This window comes from Apium graveolens, chromosome 4 (assembly GCF_009905375.1).
Source record: "Apium graveolens cultivar Ventura chromosome 4, ASM990537v1, whole genome shotgun sequence".
In the NCBI taxonomy this organism is placed as follows: domain Eukaryota; kingdom Viridiplantae; phylum Streptophyta; class Magnoliopsida; order Apiales; family Apiaceae; genus Apium; species Apium graveolens.
The window spans coordinates 148,426,274-148,434,543 of record NC_133650.1 but is presented as its reverse complement, the minus strand read 5'-3'; positions in this window follow the sequence as shown (position 1 = coordinate 148,434,543).

The window sequence follows — 8,270 nt, the reverse complement described above, 5'->3', positions numbered from 1 at the left end:
GTACTGATGTTGTTATATCTCAAGATCCTTGTGAAGATGATCCTTCTAACAGACCAACCAAAGGGGCAGTCATAAGGGAGGCAAGTCAATCAGATGCTGAAAGATCTCTGATGTCTCAAGAAATCTTAAATGCTGACAGAAGTCTTAAGAGGAAAGAGAAGATAGGAAAGAATTCCAAGCCACCAAAGCCTAAAGCCAAAGCTATTGCTAAGAAGAAATCAGTATCTAAGGCACCTAAAACACAAATACTGATAGATTCAATCTATACAGTAGCTCAAGCTTTTGATACCGAAGAAAGAGTTGAAGAAGAAGAACTCAGTCAAGCTCATCAAAGAAGGCAGATTCATGGAGATGACTAGTGTAACGCCTGGAAAATTATGTTTGTATTATATCGTATTAATGATAAAATTTTGTTTTTTAATATGTGAGTTATGTGTAATTAGCTATAAAACCCTAACTGTTACGTGCTAGGTGTATTTCATATTATCCGGGTATATTTAGGGTATTTTTCAGATATTTTATTTCGTAGTTACAGCCTTCGTATCAAAAGTTATATGACCCGAACTATGATATTATAGCTGATATTTCAAATAAAATAATTGGCATTATTTTTCATAAAATCGCTTGTACCATTGCGTTATTCTGAACATCTAGATATTTTATAAATTTTCTCGTTTCACGAAAAATGACTTTTCCGGACCCCATTGGGTGTCAAAACCCCCACAAAAATCATATTTTTTACTTTTATTAAATTATAGGACTTTCATTTATACCATTTCTTTTCATTTTTGAATTATTCACAATTTTTGGGAATTTTTTGGCACATATATTGTATATATAAAATATTTAAAAAATAAATTTTAATACTAAAAAATTATAAAATTAGGGGCCAATTAATTTTAAAAGATGTATAATTAGGGCCTTAATTTTAATTAGGAGTATTAATTTTACTACTATAAATAACCTAATATTTATTTATTTATTATTAATTAGTTATAGAAAATCAAAAAAATAATTAAAATTCTCTGAAATTCGGGCCGGGTATTCCAGGGTCGGGTCGAAGATTAAACCATGATTTCAAGCAGATTTATGCATCAACTCGTGTGATTCAAGTACCCATCTGTTCTTTCTATTTCTATCAGCAATTTCATGTTTTAATTTGTTGTTTTTGATTTTCGAATTCTAGGGTTTATGTTCGAATTGGGTCTTTTTGATTCTAGGGTTATTAGGATGATTTGATGTTTGATATAGCTTTATCTGATGATTTACAATCGATTCATGGTGTTTAATTGAACAAACGATTCCTGAATAATGATATTCGATTATTAGGGTTTATACCCAATTTTTTATTTTGAAAAATCTTTGGTATGTTAGAGGTTAGGGGTTTTATTGTATAGGTTTTAAACTTTGATTTTAGATATAGAACACGAAGTTTCATGTACAGAATAGTTAGATGGATATTTGGCCGGAGTTTCAATTGGGTTTGGCCGGAGTTACAGATTCAGGGATGATTCTGGTTGTTTCTCAGTTGATTGAAGTTGGTGAAGTGATTTAGAATGATTTAGGATCGAAAACGGTACCAAACGGTACATTTTTGACCAAGATCAGAGGTTACCGGAGTCCGGGGAACCCACCAAAATCTGGGAATTTTCCGGTGTGTTCATCCCGACCCGGATTGTTCTTGGCAACCCGGTTTCCAACCCATTTCCAACCCGCTTTTGATCTGTTTCTGTAAGAAACAATTTTCTGACAAGTGTTTCGGAATTATTATTATTATTATTATTATTATTTTTATTAATTATAAAATCAGTTTTAATTACTTTATAAATTGATTAATTAATTATTTAATTAATTGATTTATATTATAAATAATTCTGAAATATTTTCTAAAAATCAGATTTATTTATTTCTTTAGTTATTTAATATTTATTAATTATTTAAAAATGATTAATTATTTTGATAATTAATCAAATAATTTCAATAAATCATAATAAATTTATTTTATTTCCAAAAATTATGGAAAAACATTTTTTTAATTCTTATTTTTCCCAAATAATTATTTAAAAATATTTTTAGGGTTCAATAATTAGTAATAATTATTTATATTGAATAATTAATTGATTTATTTGTAATGATCGAATTATGATTGAACCATTTATCCGATTCGAGCAAAACGAAAGCCCTTTCTTTGACTCAGAAAAATGACATGTTTTCATTAAAAAATAGTTTTAAATTTTAATTTCTTTTAGAAACTAGTTGACTTTTGATATTTTATTACTTATAAGCCATATCAGGTATAAAGATAAGTCCGATAAATCCCGAAAAATAGGAAACGAGTCAGAGAATGATCAGTTAAGCAAATAGCGAGTCGATTTCAATTCCAAAAATTATTTTAAACCTAGAATGGCTATGTGGCTTATGTGCTTATGTGTATTACGTGGTTAATCGAGTCTTATATATTAATACTTGATATACGGGTTAGTAATACGCGTATGGGTAGACGATAAGTCCTATATGAAGTCTATTTGAGACGCGATTGAGATACAGGATGACTAAATAAGTCTATTTCTTTGATAGAAGCAAAACCAACCAGGCAAGTTGAGCCGGAGATAGACGACGATGAAGTAATTGGAGTAAATCATGTGAAAGGCAAGTTTTTCCCCTATTCTAATTTTAGAATAGTGAAATTACTTCAGATTCTTATCGCACTTGTACACTTTTGATTCCTGTTCACAAACACTAATACACAATTGTTATTCCTTAGTTCATATTTCATTTCGATTGCTGATATCTCTTAATTCATTGAATCTTCTATTCATATTCCAATAACTAGACACATATATTGATATATTCTGGTGTTGGAATATATCAAAGCATACCGATTGTTCCGGTTGCTCCTCTATGGACTGGATAGTGACGATTGGGATTAAGTGTACACTTGATCTCAAGGACCGGGACTTAACCGGATCTTTGAGTTGGGCCGTGAAGCCTGGGTACCCGAACGGATCTATATAGTGAGATATAGATCTGCACTGTATCCTGGCTGATCAGCAGAATATAGGTGCAAACTTGTGTCTAGTTTAGTTCGTTTGTAATTTCCAATAATGGCCTTCATTCTTTTCTTGCAAGATTATTTCTTTGCAGATGTAATCAACTTACCGTTTCTTTTAACTTACTATAACATTATTGATATATTGCGAACTTGTTGAGCAACTTATGACTCACCCATTTTCTTGTTGTTATTCACCTTATTGTTTTCAGTTAAGAAGGAATATGAAACCTATCAGGACCCGAGTGGTAAAGAAGCGAGTCAAGCCACGGGACCCTCTCATACCAAAGGTGTTGATCCCAATCCAGGAAGAAAGCTTTGAGTTGCCTGAGCAGGTGTAGTGTAGATAGTTAATGAGTGTGTTTAAATAAATGAGAAAAGTAGTTTAAAACTTGTTAGACAACGGCTTGTAATAAAGAGAGTTTATGAGACTTTAAATTTGGTTTGTAATAAAGTTAGATAATGGTTCTTATTTTCATACATCAACCTAAAAAGATCCTGATTACTATTAAAGAGGTTTAGATATATCTCTGCTAAATTATTATACAGGTTGTATAGGAATATATATTAGCTAGTAAACCCCAGACTTATACCCCGGGTCTGGAGAGCGTTACAACTGGGCTAAAAAACTAAAGTTAACCTATGACATTGCTCAAGTTAATGAAGAAGTAAAAGCTGTTGTTCAACCAATCACAACCTTTGATACTACTCATGTTGATTCTTCAAACCCAATTCAAGCTGAGTTATCAAATCCTGATTCTTAAAACATAAACTCTGATAAGCCAGAACTTACTTTTGAAGAGAAGAGGAAGTTACTATGGGGAAGCAAGAAACTTGCACCTAGAAGATATTCTTCTGAAACATTAAAAAAAATTTATAGTGGAAGTTCTCATGCTAGAAAACCTAGAATCACAAGTGTTCTGGGAAGGTTAAATGTTGATCCATCTTTAGGTGATGCTTTGATTCTAAGGAAGCATGTTAATCTGACAGAAATTGGAGATAATGTAATGCTTGAAGACTTACAAAAGATCATATCAGCATAAATTGTTATTGATCTTGTTAGAGAGAAAATGATTTATTTTATGAAGTCTGTGAGAAGATTAAGGTTGACTCAAGAACAGTTGAAAGACAAACCATGGCAGGAATTAGAACTTGTTGCTACAATTCTCAAGGTAACCAATCCTGTAACTGCTAAATGGTCTGCATTTATAAAGAACATGATACAGTTGAAGTAGAGAGGAATGCCTTACAAATCAAAATACATTCCAAAGTACATTGATTAAACTAAATATGATATTGATATGCCTATTGGAGGAGCTAATATAGAAATGAGTCTAGGAAGGGAAGTCTTAACTTTTAATCCTGATGGAAAGAAGATTGGATTTCTGGAACTGGATGATCTATCTCTTGGAAATTCAAAACTATATGATCTGAGGGCTACCATCTATCAGAATGATGAATCAACAGATGAGCTAAAAGAACACAAAAAGAGGATGCAATGGTACTTGGATGTAAGGGGAGATAATCTGCTGAGGAAGTTTCTTGAAGAAGCTCCAGACGGTGTTAGAGTTCAAAATGAAGAATAAAGTCTGATAATCACTGTGTGTAAGATTGTATATGTTTATTTGAATTCTGGATTTAGGTAGTTTTGACATCATCAATTAGAACTTGTACATAATTATATAATGCACAAGTTGGGGGAGATTGTTAGATATAATTGATGATATTAGGAGATAAACTATCAAGACTTAATATCAGGATTTATTGAAGGTGATGTCATCAGTACTTGTCTATCAGTAGTTGAAGATCAGCAATTGATGTCATCAGGATTTAGTCACTTCAGTAGATATTCGAGAAGGAAAATGATTGCAGAATCCAAGGAGGTGAAGAACTTTATTCAGAAACAATCATACATGGATATGTATTAGGTTTCCTTATTGTAATAGAATAGGATTTCTTATTGATTGTGTAACTTTGCACTATATAAGCACAAATTAGGTTAACTCTTTAAGAGAAGCAAAAATGATTTGTAATATCTTTCAGATAACCTAGCAGCTCTCAAGAATAATTGTTCATCCTTTGAGAAAATACTTGTGTAACAGTTTTTATCAGATTAATATAAAAATTGTTGATTCTGTTAAAGTTGTATCGAATTGTTTGTATAAACTGTATTCACCCCCCTCTACAGTTGATTACGAACCTAACATAAATGATGTAATAGATTTAGTTGAGAACTTGTAGCTGGTTGAGTTATTTGTATAACTTCATCTCAAAGTTATTTTTTTATAACTTGAGATTTGTTTGTAATAATAATGGTTTAGTTTTAGAATAGTTAGTTGCTTGTTTCATACCATTACTTGTTTGGATCCTGAGTTAAGTCAGGGGCAGAGTCTTTATATTTATGCTATATCCAGGTTTTGATTATTGTTGTTGAGTTGTGACTCTACGATCTAGACCAAGTAAAAATATATGATTACATATATATTTTTACTTGGTCTGTAAAATTTTACATTAATAATATTAATCAAGAAATTCTAACTTTGCTTCGCAATCGGCAAAAGATAAAGTAATTAATTCACTATTTTCATTTGAACTAACAATTTGTTTAGATAGTAGAAAAAACACAGCGATCACTACTTCTATAATCTTACAAAAGGTTGAAAATACTCAAGTAACCATTAAAGATTTAAATTCTATTATTACATCTCAAAATTATACAAAATATATTTTTTAATATATTTAGGTGATCAATTTATTTCACTAGAAAAAATATTATTCTCTTAATATCCACTATTGAAAAACCAGCAATTCAATAAAAATTTATTATTGATCAAATAAATAAACAAGAAGCGTCTTCTTCTGCTCGAACATATGTTCCAATAGTTTAACCAACAATCCTGATAAAAGGATCTAAAATGGAAATTAATGATGATTTTGTTCAAATTCTTGAACAAATATAAAGATTTCCATCTTAGAGTTTTATTATTGGCAGATTCTTCAAAGCCGTCTAGGCCTTCTAAAACTTCTGAATATGTGGACCAAATAAGTGATATAGATTAATTTGCAGCAATATTTGCTAACCAGAGCATTAACAAAAATTAATTAAATCTGATTTATACATCAACCTCTAGAAAAAACTATTATAAAAAGACTTCTCCTTAAAACCTTCTAAAGGAATTTGAACCTAATATGAATTTTTATTCAAGAAAAGCAATTTAAGATTGGAAAATTGATGGTTTAAATCACAAACAAATAATAGATGTGATACATAGAATTATTATATATTTAATAATTTCTAAAAAACACTGAAAAAGTGATAGCTCGATTGTGTCCTTTAACTCACTGGTTTCGTAGGAAAATTAATAGGTTGATGAGATCATTATCTTATGAAAATTCAAATATTAAAAATTCTAAATCATAAAAAATGGTTAAAATTGAACCGAAGAATCCTGGTAGTATTACATCGGTCAGTTAAGTTCTATGGAGTACCTGTTTTCATTGGAGTCCTTAAATCCATATATGTTCTACAAGATAAATCTTGAAAAACATATTTTATTGTGAATTATGTTCTACGTACATCACAATTTTATTCAAAATCTTAAAAATTTAATATATTTTTACAAATATAACATGTATGTTCTGTAACATGACATGTACGTTCTGCAAATTAAGCTTGTTTTATAGAATTTTATGTTTTGTAGTGTTCTACTTGTAAATTATTTGAGATTTATAATATTTTTTTTAGAATTATGATTTTTGTTGGAATATGATTCGTAAAATTTTATGTTTTGCAATATTTTATGCATTATTCTAACTGCAGAATGTTTATGGACCCCATGACTCCCAAAAAAGGCTCCAAAGAACTTAACTTTTATATCGGTAGTGGATATTGGAGAAATTTATAAAAGAAACAATGGCTACCGTTATCGATGAAAAGTTAGAACAACTTCAACAAAATCTTAGATTTCTTCCTTAACCTATTTTAGATGATAGAAAGATACTGTTACACCCAGATTTCTGTCTGAGTAGAATGTTCATCGGAATGGCTGGAACGTCTTTCAAATATTTTGCAAACAAAGAGAATGCGAGGGATTGTCCCCCCGATTCACCTCCGTTGCGAGAATCGGTTATCTGAAAAATAAGGGTTTGAGAATCCAAGAGCTTCAAAGTGTATATTGAGGGTGTGTAGAGAATTGTGTTGTCTTACTCCAGGTATCCTATTTATATTCATCAAGCCTTTATATTTATTGTTCGTCCGTTATGCATGAAATGTGGACGAACTTTAGAGCAAGAGTTGGGGAGCGTTTATATTTGGTAGGATTTTTTTAAACGGTCAGTCCATTTCTTCCGTTTGGTCCTTCGATTAAATGGGCCTTCGGCTATTAGGCCTGAAATGGGACACTCGCTAACATGTCCATTTCTTTCAGTCGGACCAAAGTCTAGGCGATAGACACAAGGCTCGGCTCATTTTTGGGTAAAATCCCTATATTTTGTGTCGTTCTTCTCCGCCCATGGGGCTAGATGCCTAGAGACACTCAATAGTTACTTGGAGAAGTGGGAGTTATCATTGATGATAGATGTCATGACCTCGAGATCTTCATTTTGATCAGGGCCATTAAATTCCAACTATTTTTAATCTCCACCATTCATTTTAAAACACCCGGTAGTTCCGTTTTAGAACTCACTCAATAATTCTTAGGCGCCTTTTTAAGTGCCACTTTGGGGTTCTCATTTCTTTTTTATTAGCAACGAGCACGCTCTTTCTTTTATACAAAAACTTCCCAGGAGAGCAAAAATCAGCAACAAGACGGGTAGCGTGAACTTGGTGTTTCCAGACCATCTCATCTCAATTACTCACTGTTAGATATATTTGATAATGTCATGTGTAATATGATTTGTGTTTAGTTTTCAGATCTTACTTAAACAGGACAAATCAGTACTTAACTGGAAATCAGCACTTATACTGAAGACAGAACTTAAGATATCAGAACTTAAGTTATCAGAACTTAAGATTCAGAAGATATTTATCAGGAGATAATATCAGGACTTAAGATGACTTTCAGATAAGGCAGGCGGCTGATTGAAAGGAAAGAAGATCGAGACTAAGACAAAAAGAATTGTGCATGAAGAAGGAATTCTATGAAGAATAAAATACTTGGAAGAAAAGATAACTAGTTGATATATTTTAGGAAGCAGAATTATATTCCATATCAATTAGAAG